The sequence below is a fragment of the Eretmochelys imbricata genome, chromosome 12, assembly GCF_965152235.1.
Source record: "Eretmochelys imbricata isolate rEreImb1 chromosome 12, rEreImb1.hap1, whole genome shotgun sequence".
Lineage (NCBI taxonomy): Eukaryota > Metazoa > Chordata > Testudines > Cheloniidae > Eretmochelys > Eretmochelys imbricata.
Genome location: NC_135583.1, coordinates 6,365,163 through 6,382,569, shown reverse-complemented (window position 1 = coordinate 6,382,569; position 17,407 = coordinate 6,365,163). Strand labels below are relative to the sequence as shown.

Genomic DNA, 17,407 nt, shown 5'->3' with positions numbered 1-17,407 from the left:
CGGGCCCAGCGGCCTGACCCAGGCCGGCGCACGGGAGGTGCCTGGAGCCAGCGGCCTGGCCCTGAGCGCGCCCCGCGGGATGAGGCAGGAGCGGGGTGCCCAGAGCCGCCTCTCGCTGCGGGGAGAAGGTGAGGAGCGGCCGCAGCCCGGGGAGCCGGGTCTCCCGAGCGGTTCCTCCGGCTGCGGAGGGCGGAGCCGTCAGGCAAGGGCGGCCCGGCCCGGCCCGGCCCGGCCCGGCCCGGCCCGGCCCGGCTGGAACCTCCGCTCGCGGGGGCCCGGGAGAGGAGCCGGGGCCCCAGGGGCCTGCTGCGCGTATCGGTCCTCGGGGTGTAGCGCCCTGCCCTGCCTGCGGCCCTTTATAAAGCGCGCGCCGTGCGCCGGGGCGGGCAGGGGGTTCATTGCAACCCCCCCTGCCGGGCTGCAGCCCTGTGTTTGTGGTGCCCGGGGGGGGGTTGCCAATTGTGGCTGGATGGATCCTTGGAGATTTCGTCGCATGACCTAATCTTTAGGGAGAGGTTGATCTTCAATTCCGGTTGGCAACCCTAGCCTATGTCCTTCCAACACCAAGTGGGGTTTTTTCATCATCAGAGGACGGTGAATTATTAGAAATGTTGCCAAAGTAAATGTGACTGAATTTTATAACAACTTATAGTCGGGTTTAATGATTAATTATTCAAATAAAGAAAGCGGCTTTCAGTGGCTGTGCATGAAATGCTTCTCAGGTCCCGCAAAGGACACATCCTGGTGACTTAGACTGTTGTGACGTAGCTGGGACATGTCACTCCTCCAGCCTGACCCTTTATGCTTGAGCAATATGCTGACATATAAGAACATAAGAATGGCCAAATAGGGTCAGACCAAAGGTCCACGTAGCCCAGTATCCTGTCTTCTGACAGTGGCCAATGCCAGGTGTTTCAGAGGGAATGAACAGAACAGTGCAATTATCAAAGTGATCTATCTCCTGTCATCCAGTCCCAGCATCTGGCAGTTAGAGGCTTAGGGACACCCGGAGCACAAGGTTGTATCTCTGACCAGTTGCCATTGATAGACCTATCCTCCATGAACTTATCTAATTCTTGTTTGAACCCAGTTAGTTTTGGCCTTCACAACATCCCCTGGCAAGAGTTCCACAGGTTTACCGTGCTTTGTGTGAAGAAGAACTAATGTTTTGTTTGTCACACACTGGTCCACTTCTGATTTGTAGAGGAACTGAGTTATGACTAGCTCTATATGACAAAATGCTTTTGGGTCACCTCAAGGGATGCATCCTTGTGACCATTATGAATAGATGAGGATATGCCACGCCCGGAGCCAAAGCTTAATTTCTTGGCCAAAATTTTTCTGCCAAGTAGTGTATTCCCATTTTCTTTGTTAGTAAGCTTACAATATGCATATAAAAAAACAACCAAAAAGCAATAATCAACCAATTTCTTGCAAATCTGGCTGGAATGTTTTCATAGGAATTATATGAGCAGTTAAAAATTACAAAGTCTATATGAATCCTATTTGTTAGACAAATTAAGAACAGGGAAAATGGCTACATTTATCAAAATTCATTTAATTGTGTAATAAATATAAAAATATTTCTTTTGATGTCTCTTGTTTGTTTCACATCTAAAATATGAAGAAACCACATGGGCGCAGTTGGTTCCCAAATAACCAAGTTTATTAATTATATAAAACATACAAAGCCTACCTTAATACTGCTCTAACTGGTCTCTGATGGTTTCTAAAATATAGAACACAGTGAATGTCACTGGAGGGCTCACAAACTATTTAAAGCTTCAGAGGGGTAGCTGTGTTAGTCTGGATCTGTAAAAGCGGCAAAGAGTCCTGTGACACCTTATAGACTAACAGACGTATTGGAGCATGAGCTTTTGTGGGTGAATGCGCACTTTGTCGGATGCATGTAGTATTTAAACTGTTTAAAGGATATGACCCTGTTATACAATTAGTTGAACCAGTCTTTAGACTTGCTGTGAGACTCATACAGCAGCAGAGTGACTTGCCTTTTCAAGGAATTTGGAGAACATTTCATCTGTGGCTGGAATATCTTCACTTTCTTTCCTGTTTTTAATTCCAAAATTACATCATAGATTTGCCAACTGTGTTAGATCAAGTTTGTGGAAACATACAAAATGATAGCCCCTTTGCTTTAATGTTTATGCAGATAACTTTGATGTCCTCTATTGAACTAATCAATATTTGAAACAATAATGCTGCATTCAAATTACATAGGAAAGAGTGACAGATAAAAGGTTTTTCCGGAATATGGGCATTTCATTGTCTTAGTATTCCGTGAATAGCATTTGAAAAGATGCAATTCAGTACTTGGACATAATAACCAAAGTGCATCTTGCTTTCTTTCAACTTACCCGCTATCATGCACAGAAATGTCTGATGAAAATGGTCGAGGGTCAGCTTTTTGATTTTTTCTGAAGTCAGACAACTACAAGTGTAGTAAGTGAGATGCATGGTTCACTGTTAATTAAATCATATTTACTCAATTGACACAACTCATTCCATTTGTTCACTTTGACTCTGAAATTGTAAAATAAGAAAAAAGTTGCAGTTTTTGTTATAACTGTTTAATTGAGCAGTTGTTGCTGTTATTGTTAGTGCTTATGTGCATGTGTGTGTGCATGCATGCAATTATAAGTGTTCCTAATTATTTGTATTAAGACCCTTTTTTACACAGAAGGAAAATTTATTCATGAATTCCTGCATAATTTGGTGCTGTCTGCCTTTCCAAAAGGAAACTTTTATGATCATAATAAGGATGCTACCAAGTCCTACACCAAACATCCTGAGGGAGGGAAAAACTTTGGTAAAAGTGTTTGTACAGAAGTATTGGTAAAAGGTTTTCATGATTCATAGAATTTAAGGACAGCAGGAATCATTAGGTGATCAAGTCAAACCTGTCTCACAGATCACAGAATTTCACATATTCGCAGATTCCAAGGCCAGAAGAGGCCACTGTGATCATTTACTCTAACCCATATAACACACACAACTTCTCCCTAGAATTTCTAGAGAATATCTTTTAGAAAACATCCAATTTTGATTTATACGTCTTCAGTGATGGAGAATCCACCACAACCTCTGGTAAATTGTTCCAATGGTTAATTTCCCTTACCATCAAACATTTACATCTTATTTCCAATCTGAATTTGCCTAGCTTCAGTTTCCAGCCATTAGATCATATTATACCTTTCTCTGCTAGATTGAAGAGCCCATTATTAAATATTTGTTCCCTGTGTAGGTACTTGTAGATTGTGATCAAATTACCCCTTAACCTTCTCTTTGTTAAGTTATATAGATTGAGCTCCTTGAATCTCACTATAAGGCATGTTTCAGAGTAACAGCCGTGTTAGTCTGTATTCGCAAAAAGAAAAGGAGTACTTGTGGCACCTTAGAGACTAACCGATTTATTTGAGCATAAGCTTTCGTGAGCTACAGCTCACTTCATCGGATGCATACTGTGGAAACTGCAGAAGACATTATATACACAGAGACCATGAAACAATACCTTCTCCCACCCCACTCTCCTGCTGGTAATAGCTTATCTAAAGTGACCACTCTCCTTACAATGTGTATGAAAATCAAGGTGGGCCATTTCCAGCACAAATCCAGGTTTTCTCACCCCCACCCCCACCCCCATCCCCATACACACACAAACTCACTCTCCTGCTGGTAATAGCTCATCCAAAGTGACCACTCTCCCTACAATGTGCATGATAATAAAGGTGGGCCATTTCCAGCACAAATCCAGGTTTTCTCCCCCCCTCCCCCCCCCCCCCCCACAAACTCACTCTCCTGCTGGTAATAGCTCATCCAAACTGACCACTCTCCTTACAATGTGTATGATAATCAAGGTGGGCCATTTCCAGCATAAATCCAAGTTTAACCAGAACGTCTTGGGGGGGGGTAGGAAAAAACAAGGGGAAATAGGCTACCTTGCATAATGACTTAGCCACTCCTAGTCTCTATTTAAGCCTAAATTAATAGTATCCAATTTGCAAATGAATTCCAATTCAGCAGTTTCTCGCTGGAGTCTGGATTTGAAGTTTTTTTGTTGTAAGATAGCGACCTTCATGTCTGTAATTGCGTGACCAGAGAGATTGAAGTGTTCTCCGACTGGTTTATGAATGTTATAATTCTTGACATCTGATTTGTGTCCATTTATGCTTTTACGTAGAGACTGTCCAATTTGACCAATGTACATGGCAGAGGGGCATTGCTGGCACATGATGGCATATATCACATTGGTGGATGTGCAGGTGAACGAGCCTCTGATAGTGTGGCTGATGTTATTAGGCCCTGTGATGGTGTCCCCTGAATAGATATGTGGGCACAGTTGGCAACGGGCTTTGTTGCAAGGATAGGTTCCTGGGTTAGTGGTTCTGTTGTGTGGTATGTGGTTGTTGGTGAGTATTTGCTTCAGGTTGGGGGGCTGTCTGTAGGCAAGGACTGGCCTGTCTCCCAAGATTTCTGAGAGTGTTGGGTCATCCTTCAGGATAGGTTGTAGATCCTTAATAATGCATTGGAGGGGTTTTAGTTGGGGGTGAAGGTGACGGCTAGTGGTGTTCTGTTATTTTCTTTGTTAGGCCTGTCCTGTAGTAGGTGACTTCTGGGAACTCTTCTGGTTCTATCAGTCTGTTTCTTCACTTCCGCAGGTGGGTATTGTAGTTTAAGAATGCTTGACAGAGATCTTGTAGGTGTTTGTTTCTGTCTGAGGGGTTGGAGCAAATGCGGTTGTATCGCAGAGCTTGGCTGTAGACGATGGATCGTGTGGTGTGGTCAGGGTGAAAGCTGGAGGCATGTAGGTAGGAATAGCGGTCAGTAGGTTTCCGGTATAGGGTGGTGTTTGTGTGACCATTGTTTATTAGCACTGTAGTGTCCAGGAAGTGGATCTCTTGTGTGGACTGGACCAGGCTGAGGTTGATGGTGGGATGGAAATGTTTTCTAATCCTTTAATCGTTCTCATGACTCTGAACACTCTCCAATTTATCAGCATCATTCTTGCATTGTGCACACTAGAACTGGACATGATATTCCAGCAGTACTTACAAAAGTAAAATAACCTGTCTTCTCCTTGAGATTCTTCTGTCTGTGCATTCCAGGATCGCATTAGCTCTTTAGGCCATTGTGTCACATTGGGAACTCATGTTCAGAAGATTATCCACCATGACCCCCAAATCTTTTTCAGAGTTATTGCTTCCCAGGATAGAGTTTCCCATCTTGTAAATATGGCCTACATTCTTTGTTCATAGATTTAATATGGCTAGATGTATAAAATACATATTGTTTGCCTGCGGCCTGTTTTCCGAGCGATGCAGCTCACTCTGAAACAGTGACCTCTTCTCTTCTTTATTTACTGCTCCCCCAATTTTTGTGTCATCTGAAGACTTTATCAGTGATGATTCTATGTTTTCTTCTAGGTCATTGATAAAAATGTTAAATAGTGTAGGGCCAAGAACCAATCTCTGCTGGACCCCATTGGATACAGACTCACTTGATGACAATTCCCAGTTTACAATTCTATTTTGAGACCTACCAGTTTTTAATCTATTTAATGTATGCCATGTTAATTTTATATTGTTCTAATTTTTTAATCAAAATGTCATGTGGCACCAAGTCAGACGCTGCTTCTAGGTATAAGGAGAAGCAGACAAGGCAGCAGTGCCAAGCTGTTAGTGATGTAAGAGGCTCAATTTCCCTTTTCAATTGTGGCTCACTCAGCAAAGCTGCTAGCATGCCTGAAACTGTAGGAACAGTTGAAGTGAGATTAGGAGTTGTATGTGAAGACAAGCTGAGGCTTATATCGTGTAAGTGGAAGTGATGCTACTGGGCTAGGGAAAGGATCTTGAGGGTATGCAGAACTTGTTTCTGTCCCTGTTATTGAGGAAGTTTACATTTTGGGATCCCAGGTGAGATGACTTTCCCTGAGAGTCGTAGATCAGACCTGGGAATTGACGTGTTCTAGGTGCTGGAGATTGTTCATGGGTCAATTAACTGCCTTTAATTTTTTTGCATCCTCCTGGACAGTGACTAGATCCATTGTTCAAAGCTTTCCCAAACAAGAAACTGACAAGAATCAGGTCAATTTCACATTGCCTACAGGGTTCTGAATGGAGGTAGTGAAGTGCACCATTTTTGTTAGCTTTTCTGAGGCCTGGTTTACACTATAGAGTTAGGTCGATAGAAGGCTGCTTACATCAACCTACTTGTGCATGTGTCTACACTAAAATTTGGCTCCCACCAACATAAGTGCCTGTTACACTGATTTAATAACATCACCGCCCTGAGCAGCATAGAGCCAAGTTCGGAGTTCCTAGGTAGACGCAGTGTGAGTGTAGACCCTGCCTTACTTAGTCAACTGTTACTGTCCTCTTCCACAACACTCCATACTGACCGCTCTGGCCCACATTGTGAGCTCCACAGCCCAGGAGTCACAGAGACCGGCAGTCCAACCTCCCCATTAAATCCCAGTGAATTTTTGAAATTCCTTTTCCTGGATGCCCCGCTTCAGGAGCACACCTAGCAGCTCTCCATTGTTGAGTCCAACTTCTCAGCTGAGCATGCTGGCTACACAATCCAGACTCGCTCCTGTGTGGAGTAGACCAGAGGTATTGGCTCTCCATGGCTTGGAGGGAAAAGAGGCTGTGCAGACACAGCTCCAAATCAGCTGCAGAAACATGGACATTTATGAGGAAATTGCTCAGGGGATGCAGGACAAGGGCTACAACAGGGACCAGCAGCAGTGCAGCGTGAAAGCCAAGGAGCTGCAGCAGGCATATCAGAAGGCCATGGAGGCAAACAATCGATCCAGTGCCAAGCCACGGACCTGCCACTTTTAGAAAGAGCTACGTGCCATACTCAGCAGAGACACCACCCCACCCACAAGAGCACTCTGGATACCTCTGAGAAGCCTGAGTCACAGGCCCCTGCTGTGAACAGTGAGGAGGAGGAGGAGGGACAGCTGACTGGGGGATCCAACTGGCCAGCGAGCCTAGGCCTGTTTTTGACACTGCGACAGTCCAGCCAGTCCCACTAGTTAAGCACTGGCAAGCCCAATGCAGGGGAAAGAACTTCAGGTAAGTGTGTAGTTTAATTTAAAATTACAGGGATGGCACTCCCAAAGTAGCAGGACACATCTTTTGACTTATCATTAATTTACTCTTGCTAGAAGAGGTAGTGGTACATCCAAGAGAGGTAGAATTGATGTCTGCTTTTCATTCCCCTCTAGAATTATGAGAGGGGTGGGGCAGGCAGAGCAGTTTTTGTGCAGGGTTGTCCCGGGAATCCTCCAGAGAGATCTCTGTGAAACTTCAGTGGAGGTACTCTGCAATCCTCTGCCAAAGGTTTCTAGGGAGGGCTGCCTTATTTCTTCTTCCACAGTAGGACACTTTCCCACACTATTCAGCCATAACGTCAGCAGGCACCATTGCCGTACAGAGTCTAGCAGTGTATGGTCTGGCCTGGATGGCCTCAGTGCTCTTTCTGCTTCTGTTACCCTCAGAAAGGCGAGATGAGCTGAAATCACCACTGCCTGCGCAGTACGGTGCCAGTACTCAGTGGCGCTGCCCAATACTACTAGAATCGTGCAAATAAGCAATTCCCTCCTCATTTCCCCAACCCCTGGGGGGGCCATGCTCACCGTGACTGGTGCTGTGACTGGTGTCGTGCACAAGCAATCTCAAGCAGAAGTGAGAATATAGTGCTTAAAACTTTAGGGGAGTGAGTTCAGCATCTTAAGTTTTATTTTCCATAGTGAATACACCGAAAATGCTACCCACTGTGTGTTTTATCTGCAGCTGCTGCCATTGTGGCCTTCAGGGTCTCCCCCTCCACACCCACAGAACACCTGAGCCAGATAAGGAAGAGAAAGAAAAGGACTCAGGATGACATGTTCCAGAAGATCCTGCAAGCTAGTTCTGAATCAGACAGCGAGCACAGGGCCAGGAGGATGAACATTGTGGACAGCCTGGAGACGGATAGAGTGAAGAGGAGAAAGGTGCAAGAAAATGAAAGGGAGATGCACCAGGATATAATGGGGATTCTGAGGTAGCAAACACAGATGCTGCAGTCTCACCAGTCCCATGCTTGCCTCACTCTGCAGCCCATTGAGAACTCAATATCCAGACCTCCCTATGTGTCTCCTTAACATTCCATGTGGTCTCAGGGGTCTCTGCATTATCCCTACCGCTCCTTCCCGGGAGACATTAAAGACAATCACAGTGTCACAAACACAGACCTGTGAAAGCCACAGGTGGTTTATGTGTAGCTGAAAGGGGCATGAATGTTTTTCCCCTTCATAAGTTCTGTTAATTTATTATGTTTTATTAATTTTTTAAAATGTATTTGTTTTTAAATGATGGGAGGTTTTTTGGGGTTTTGTTGTTGTTGTTGTTTTTTGCACAGGTTTGGTTACAGAATAATAAAATTCTGTTATTTGAAACACAGTTTCTTTATTCGTTCACAACATATGCTAGCTGGTGCTCAGCGGTTCTGAACGAAGCCGATTACCTGTTAATGCACAGTGTCACACAACTCATAAGGTCATTCACAAACAAAATTAATAGGTGCATTGACAATGTTATATCCCCATATGTGCAGCAATCACCACACAATTCATACCAGGCTGCAAAAGACCAGGGCCGGATAGAGCACACTACAGCAACACACACAACTCTGGGTCAATATTACAATGGTCTTTCAAAGCCTCCCTGAACCGTATAGCTCCACATGGAGCTCTTCCAATAGCCCTTGTATCTGGCTGTTCAAATTCAGCAGAGAGCAACTCCACCTCCACCTCAGTGGAAACTTTTCCGGCCTAGCTTCACAGATGTTATGCAGGACACAGCAGGCAACTATAACCATTGGGATATTTTTCTCAGGTGAGGTCAATTTTGTGAGTGAATAATGCCAGCATCCCTTCAAACAACCAAAGGCATATTCGACTGTCATTCTTCACCTGCTGAGCCAGTAGCTGAAGTGTTCGTTGGTACTGTTGAGGTGGGTGGTGAATGGCTTCATGAGCTGGGGAAGCAAGGGGTAAGGCTGGGTTGCCGAGGATCACTACTGGCATTTCAACATTGCCAGTGGTAATCTGCCGGTCAGGAAAGAGAGACCTGGCTTGGAGCTTTCTGATCCGTCCTGTGCGCTTAAACATGTGAGTGTCATGCACCTTCCCTGACAGCCCACACTGATATCAGTGAAGTGATCCACCAGTGCTTGTGTAACGATATAAAAGTCGCCCTTTCTGTTGATGTACTCTGTGGCAAGGTGGTCTGGTGCCAAAATAGGGATATGCGTGTCATCTATCTCCACCGTGCTTCGGGAACCTCATTGCACTAAATCCATCCACTGTGTCATGCACACTGCTGAGAGGCATAGTCCTGCACAGTAGGAGGCAATTAATGGCCCTTCACACTTGCATCACAACAGCCCCGTGGTGGATTTCCTGACTCCAAATTGATTCCCGACTGACTGGTAGCAACCTGGCATCGTAAGTTTCCACTGTGCGATCTCCACTTACTTCTCTGCTGTCAGTGCAGCTCTCATTTTGGTGTCCCTGCACTGGAGGGCTGGGGCAAGCTTGGCACACAGATCCAGGAATGTGGCTGTGTACATCCAAAAGTTCTCCAGCCACTGCTTGTCACCCCAAACCTGCATGACAATGCGATCCCAGCAAGTTGTAATGCTTGTTTCTCGGGCCCAGAACCGGGTGGTCCACCATCTGCAGCTGCTGCATGAATGCCAGCAACAAACTTAAATTGGTTCTGGCTATGTCCCACAGCAATCTGTCCTCCAAGGAATCATCATGTTCCCTGTGTCTCTTCTTGCAGCTCTGCAAGTACTATAGGATTGTGCACGCTTTGCTTGCAACACTCAGGACACTAGTGCAGAGCTGTGCAGGATCCATCCTTCTCTCAGAGATTGCAGACAGCAAGGAGAGTTGTTCAGGTTTGTGGCATTTTGAAAGAAAGCTGCAAAAATTATGGGGTATAGATGAAATTATGGGATGGAGATAGTTGTCACAGGGAAGTTGACCCAGTCACCGCTGCGCGATTGAATTAGCCCCATCATACATTGCCAAAACTTCCCAAAAGAGAATGTGCTGGACATGGGTGAATTGCACAATGGGATACCTACCCATGGTGCACTGCACTCTGCATCAATACAAGCACTCCTGATGAATACGTGCCCCGCCGACATGAGCCAAGTATGCACGCACACAAGTGATATACTAACTGCGGTGGCTGTATGCTAACGTAACTTGAGTTGATGTAAGTTTGTAGTGTAGACATGGCCTTTGTAGCAACAGTAAAATTATGAGCAGAAGCATAGGCACTGGAGCTGCATGGTTCACATTTGGTAGGGTTCTTTTTCCACAATCATAAGGGCTAGAAATTATTTTTTAATTGAAGTTTGAGTTCTGCAGAAATTGATCTAAGTCTCCTTAATCACCAGGTAAAGCTTACTAGCCGTTCCACCTGTGTACACACTTTTAGCCCTGGTCTACACTACGAGTTTAGGTCGGATTTAGCAGCGTTAGATCGGTTTAGCCCTGCACCCGTCCACACTACGAAGCCATTTTTTCCAACTTTAAGGGCTCTTAAAACTGGGTTTCTGTACTCCTCCCCAACGAGTGGATTAGTGCTGAAGTCGACCTTGCTGGGTCGAATTTGGGGTAGTGTGGACTCAATTAGATGGTATTGGCCTCCGGAGCTATCCCAGAGTGCTCCTTTGTGACTGCTCTGGACAGCACTCTCAACTCAGATGCACTGGCCAGGTAGACAGGAAAAGCCCCATGAACTTTTGGATTTCATTTCCTGTTTGACCAGCATGGTGAGCTGATCAGCACAGGTGACCATGCGAGCTCTTCAGCACAGGTGACCATGCAGTCCCAGAATCGCAAAAGAGCTCCAGCATGAACCGAACGGGAGGTATTGGATCTGATCGCTGTATGGGGAGACGAATCCGTGCTATCAGAACTTCGTTCCAAAAGACGAAATGCCAAAATATTTGAAAAAATCTCTAGGGGCATGAAGGACAGAGGCTATAACAGGGACCCGCAGCAGTGCCGTGTGAAACTTAAGGAGCTCGGGCAAGCCTACCAAAAAACCAGAGAGGCAAACGACCGCTCTGGGTCAGAGCCCCAGACATGCTGCTGCTGCCATGATGAGCTGCATGCCATTCTAGGGGGTGCCCCTACAACTACCCCAGCCCGGTGCGTGGACTCCCTCAATGGACTCTCATGCAACAGGGATGCGGATTTTGGGGATGAGGAAGATGATGAGGAGGAGGCGGTTGAAGCACAGCAAGCAAATGTAGAAACCGTTTTCCCCGACCGCCAGGAACTGTTTCTCACCCTGGATCTAGTACCCTCCCAACCCACCGAAGGCAGGCTCCCTGACCTAGAAGGCAGAGAAGGGACCTCTGGTGAGTGTAGCTTTGTAAATATAATGCACTGTTTAAAAGCAAGCGTGTTTAATGATTAATTTGCCCTGAAGAGTTGGGATGCATTCACGGCCAGTACAGCTACTGGAAAAGTCTGTTAACGTACATGGGGATGGAGCGGAAATCCTCCAGGGACATCTCAGTGAAGCTCTCCTGGATGTACTCCCAAAGCCTTTGCAAAAAGTTTTTGGGGAGGGCAGCCTTATTCCGTCCTCCATGGTAGGACACTTTACCACGGCAGGCCAGCAGCACGTAGTCTGGAATCATTGCATAACAAAACATGGCAGCGTATGGTCCTGGTATTTGCTGGGATTCAAGCAACATCTGTTCTTTATCTCTCTGTGTTATCCTCAGGAGAGTGATATCATTTATGGTCACCTGGTTGAAATAGGGGAATTTTATTAAGGGGACATTCAGAGGTGGCCATTCCTGCTGAGCTGTTTGCCTGTGGCTGAACAGAAATCATCCCCGCTGTTACCCACAGGGTGAGGGAGAAGGGTGAAGCGATCATCCCAGAAAATTGGGTGTTTGTGTATGGGGAGGGGGGGTTAGTTGGGTTTGTGCGTTGAGGGAGACAATGTCAGAGTCCAGGAAAGCACAAAACGAATGCGAGGACAGGAGGGATGAGCGAGAGGACAGGAGGGACGAGCGAGAGGAGAGGTGGTGTCAGTGTGATGAGAGGAGGCAGGATGCAATACTGAGGCTACTGGAGGATCAAACTGATATGCTCCGGCGTATGGTTGAGGTGCAGGAAAGGCAGCTGGAGCAAAGACCGCCACGGCAGCCCCTGTGTAACCAACTGCCCTCCTCCCCAAGTTCCATAGCCTCCTCACCCAGACACCCAAGAACGCGGTGTGGGGGCCTCTGGCCACCCAACCACTCCACCCCAGAGGACTGCCCAAGCAACAGAAAGCTGGCGTTCAATAAGTTTTGAAGTGCAGTGTGGCCTTGTCCTTCCGTCCTCCCCTCCTCCCCCACCCCACCCAGTGCTTCCCTCCTCCCCCATCCCTCCCGGGCTACCTTGGTAGTTATCCCCCCATTTGTGTGACGAATTAATAAAGAATGCCTGAATTTGAAACAACAGTGACTTTATTGCCTCTGCAAGCGGTGATCAAAGGGGGGAGGGGAGGGTGGTTGGCTTACAGGGAAGTAGAGTGAACCAAGGGGGTGGGTTTTCATCAAGAAACAAACAGAACTTTCACACCGTAACCTGGCCAGTCCATGAAACTGGTTTTCAAAGCTTCTCTGATGATCAGCGCACCCTGCTGTGCTCTTCTAACCGCCCTGGTGTCTGGCTGTGCGTAATCAGCAGCCAGGCGATTTGCCTCAACGTCCCAATCCATCCTAAACATCTCCCCCTTACTCTCACAGAGATTGTGGAACACACAGCAAGCAGTAATAACAATGGCAATATTGGTTTTGCTGAGGTCTAACCGAGTCAGTAAACTGCGCCAGCGTGCTTTTAAACATCCAAATGCACATTTTACCACCATTCTGTACTTGCTCAGCCTAGAGTTGAACAGCTCCTGCCTACTGTCCAGGGTGCCTGTGTATGGCTTCATGAGCCATGGCATTAAGGAGTAGGCTGGGTCCCCAAGGATAACTATAGTCATTTCAACATCCCCAACAGTTATTTTTTGGTCTGGAAAGTAAGACTCTTGCTGCAGCCGTTCCCATAGACCAGAGTTCCTAAAGATGCAAGCGTCATGTACCTTTCCCGGCCATTCCACGTTGATGTTGGTGAAACTTCCGTTGTGATCCACCAGTGCTTGCAGCGCAATTGAAAAGTACCCCTTTCGGTTTATGTACTGGCTGCCTTGGTGGTCCGGTCCAAAGATAGGGATATGCGTTCCGTCTATCGCCCCACCACAGTTAGGGAATCCCATTGCTGCAAAGCCATCCACTATGACCTGCACGTTTCCCAGAGTCTCTACCCTTGATAGCAAGTTGGCTACTTGCATCACAGCAGCCCCCACCATAGATTTGCCCACTCCAAATTGATTCCGAACTGACCGGTAGCTGTCTGGCATTGCAAGCTTCCAGAGGGTTATCACCACTCGCTTGTGAACTGTGAGGGCTGCTCTCATCTTGGTATTCTGGCGCTTTAGGGCAGGGGAAAGCAAGTCACAAATTTCTATGAAAGCGCCCTTACGCGTACGAAAGTTTCGCAGCCATTGGGAATCATCCCAGACCTGCAACACTATGCGGTCCCAGCAGTCTGTGCTTGTTTCCCGGGCCCAGAATTGGCGTTCCATGGCATGAGCCTGCCCCATTGCCACCAGGATGACCAAATTGCCAGGGCCCATACTTTGAGAGAAGTCTGTGTCCATGTCCTCATCACTCTCCTCACTGCGCTGCCGTCGCCTCCTTGCCTGCTTCTGCAGGTTCTGGTTCTGCATATACTGCATGATAATGCACATCATGTTTAGAGCGGTAACAACTGCCGCGGTGATCTGAGCAGGCTCCATGCTTGCCGTGGTACGGTGTGAGCAGGAGAGCAGAGTGGCAGCAGAAGCAGCGGGTGGATGATGATATGGCGCCCGCATGGAAAAAGGCGTGAAACGATTGTCGCCCTTTGCTTTCACGATTGGAGGGAGGGAGGGGTAGTCTGGCAGCAGACGGTGCTGCTGGCTGGGAGAGCTATCCCTCTGCCAATATTCCAGGCAGGACGGAATCTCCATTAGACAAAACTTAAAGAAGAGAATGATCTGCGTCACTCCCATTTATGAGCAGGTGCTCCTGACAGACTTTACCGAGGTCTGCCAGGAGCACCCATGTCCGGCCAGGCGCCCCCGACAGACTTCACCAAGATCTGCCAGGAGCACCCATGTCTGCCCAGGTGCCCCGACCAACCTGACCAAGGCCGGCCAGAGCACCCAAGAGATGACGAGGACGGCTACCAGTCGTACTGCACTGTTTGCTGCCACAAGACAATGAGATGCTGCTCTGTAGCAACGCAGTCCCACATCTGCCAGCACCCAGGAGACATACGGTGACGGTGAAGGCGCGAAACGATTGTCTGCTGTTGCTTTCACAGAGAGAGGGAGGGAGGGTATGGAGGCCTGACGACATGTACCCAGAACCACCTGCGACAATGTATTTTGCCCCATCAGGCATTGGGATCTCCACCCAGAATTCCAATGGGCGGTGGAGACTGCGGGAACAGTGGGATAGCTACCCACAGTGCAACACTCCGGAAGTCGACGCTAGCCTCGGTACTGTGGATGCACTCCGCCGACTTAATGGTCTAAATGGTTTTAACTGGGGACACACACAATCGACTGTATAAAATCGCTTTCTAAAAATTCGACTTCTATAAATTCGACCTAATTTCGTAGTGTAGACATACCCTTACACGCACCCTGTTCTGCTAGTATTAGATGTTAGAACAGTTCTCAAAATATTTCTAGTGCACCATGTACTCATCAGGAATAAAGCTCGGATTGGGATTGCACAGCTAAGAGACATTCCCACAGTCTGTGCTCTGTAACGTTCATTGACCTCTTGTAGCTCATTCCACCCTCACAGTTTAATTGGGATGCTAGGCAGAAATATCACTGAAAATCCTAAACCAAGTAAGTTCAGTGAGTAAATAAATAAGTTAAACTTGCAGCTCATTTGATTTGCTACTTTTTAGTTCCTGCCCTTCTGGACCAAACTGGGTGCCAGTGTCAACCACTGAGCGCCTTTGGGGATGTATTAATGTCCTATGAACATTGGGCTGGACTGGTGGTGCCCTGTCTTGTGCTTATCTCTGGGAACTCAAAAACAGCATGTGGGCACTGCATGTTGCTGTTAAATCCTATTGTTAAAGGAAAACTGCAGGGTTTACTTCTATAAGCACAGGTGGTTAAATAAGACTCTGTCGTATCTCAGGGCGGGTCTGCACTTAAAAATCTTCACCGCTGCAGCTGTGTCACTGTAATGCTTCAGGAGAGCTTCTCTCATCCGTGTAGTTCAGCGGTTCTCAAACTTTGTTGCATCGTGACCTTCTGACAACAAAAATTACTACACGACCCTAGGAGGGGGGACCGAAGACTGAGCCCGCCCAAGCCCCACCGCCTGGGCGGGGGGGCCAAAGCTGAAGCCCCCCCAGGTGGAGGGCATGTAACCTTAGCCCTGGGCGGTGGGGCTTGGGCTTCAGATTTGCTGGGGCCCAGGGCCAACACCAGCCTTGGCGACCCCATTAAAATGTGGTCCCAACCCACTTTGGGGTCTCGACCCACAGTTCGAGAACCCCTGGCATAGTTAATCCACCTCCGCAAGAGGCAGTAGCTATGTCGACAGGAGAAGCCATCCAGTTGACATAGTGCTGTCTACACCGGAGGATCGCTCAGGGGTGTGGATTTTTCACACTCCTGGGTGGTGTAGCTATACCAATGTAAATTTGTAGTGTATACCCGGCCTTAGAAACAGTTTTTAGCAATTCCCGTCTTGTCCCTGTTTTGGTATTTCCTGAACTCTGGATAGTGCTGATGTCTCTCTCACTAAGAGCTGTTATTTTACTGAAGCTTTCCAGCAAGATGATTTTGTCCATTGCAGGAAATGCAACTCACATTCCCCTCACTAGTGCATTCAGGTGGCTTTCAGAACTATTGTAAGTTCTGTTGATTTTTAAAAAATTGCCAAATCAATGTTAATATTAATTTTCTTTTTTCTAACCAATTAACGTTACCTTACAACAAGTTTTGAAAGACTTCTTCCTTTCTTAAGTGGGTAGAGGAGGAAGAATGATAAGCAACTGAATCAACTGATTGTATACCTTACAGTATTATAAAATATATAGAATGATGTCTTTTCTGAAAGCTGACACACTGATTAATATTGTGAAGTGTATGTATTAACATTATGTAAGTAATTATGGATACTCATTGATTTTAGATACTGTACAGTTTGCCCAGGCAGGAGGGAATGTCACAGCTATCTGGTGGTCTCCTATGTAAATTAAGCATTGTGGGATTAGAAACAATGGAAGCCAAGTTTCAGAGTAGCAGCCGTGTTAGTCTGTATTCGCAAAAAGAAAAGGAGTACTTGTGGCACCTTAGAGACTAACCAATTTATTTGAGCATAAGCTTTCGTGAGCTACAGCTAATTAATTGTATCCAATTTGCAAATGAATTCCAATTCAGCAGTCTCTCGCTGGAGTCTGGTTTTGAAGTTTTTCTGTTGTAATATCGCAACTTTCATGTCTGTAATCGTGTGACCAGAGAGACTGAAGTGTTCTCCGACTGGTTTATGAGTGTTATAATTCTTGACATCTGATTTGTGTCCATTTATTCTTTTACGTAGAGACTGTCCAGTTTGACCAATGTACATGGCAGAGGGGCATTGCTTGCACATGATGGCATATATCACATTGGTAGATATGCAGGTGAATGAGCCTCTGATAGTGTGGCTGATGTTATTAGGCCCTGTGATGGTGTCCCCTGAATAGATATGTGGGCACAGCTGGCAACGGGCTTTGTTGCAAGGATAAGTTCCTGGGTTAGTGGTTCTGTTGTGTGGTATGTAGTTGCTGGTAAGTATTTGCTTCAGGTTGGGGGGCTGTCTGTAGGCAAGGACTGGCCTGTCTCCCAAGATTTGTGAGAGTGATGGGTCGTCCTTCAGGATAGGTTGTAGATCCTTGATAATGCATTGGAGAGGTTTTAGTTGGGGGCTGAAGGTGACGGCTAGTAGTTCTGTTCCTCAGACGTTCTTGTTAAACCCTGGATTTGTGCTGGAAATGGCCCATCTTGATTATCATACACATTGTAAGGAGAGTGATCACTTTAGATAAGCTATTACCAGCAGGAGAGTGGGGTGGGGGGAGAGAAAACCTTTTGAAGTGATAAACACCCATTTTTTCATGGTCTGTGTGTATAAAACATCCTCACTGCATTTTCCACTTTATGCATCCGATGAAGTGAGCTGTAGCTCACGAAAGCGTATGCTCAAATAAATT

General features: G+C 46.6%; 1 protein-coding gene across 6 annotated transcripts in view; it reads left to right on the top strand.

Annotated features, from left to right (window-relative positions):
- ZDHHC1 (zDHHC palmitoyltransferase 1) overlaps nt 1–17,407 on the top strand; it is a 63,537-nt gene continuing 46,130 nt past the window's right edge. For all 6 annotated transcript variants that reach the window (XM_077831368.1, XM_077831367.1, XM_077831364.1 and 3 more), the window contains exon 1: nt 1–128. The gene's annotated coding sequence lies outside the window, so the exon portion shown is untranslated. The remainder of the gene's footprint in view (nt 129–17,407) is intronic.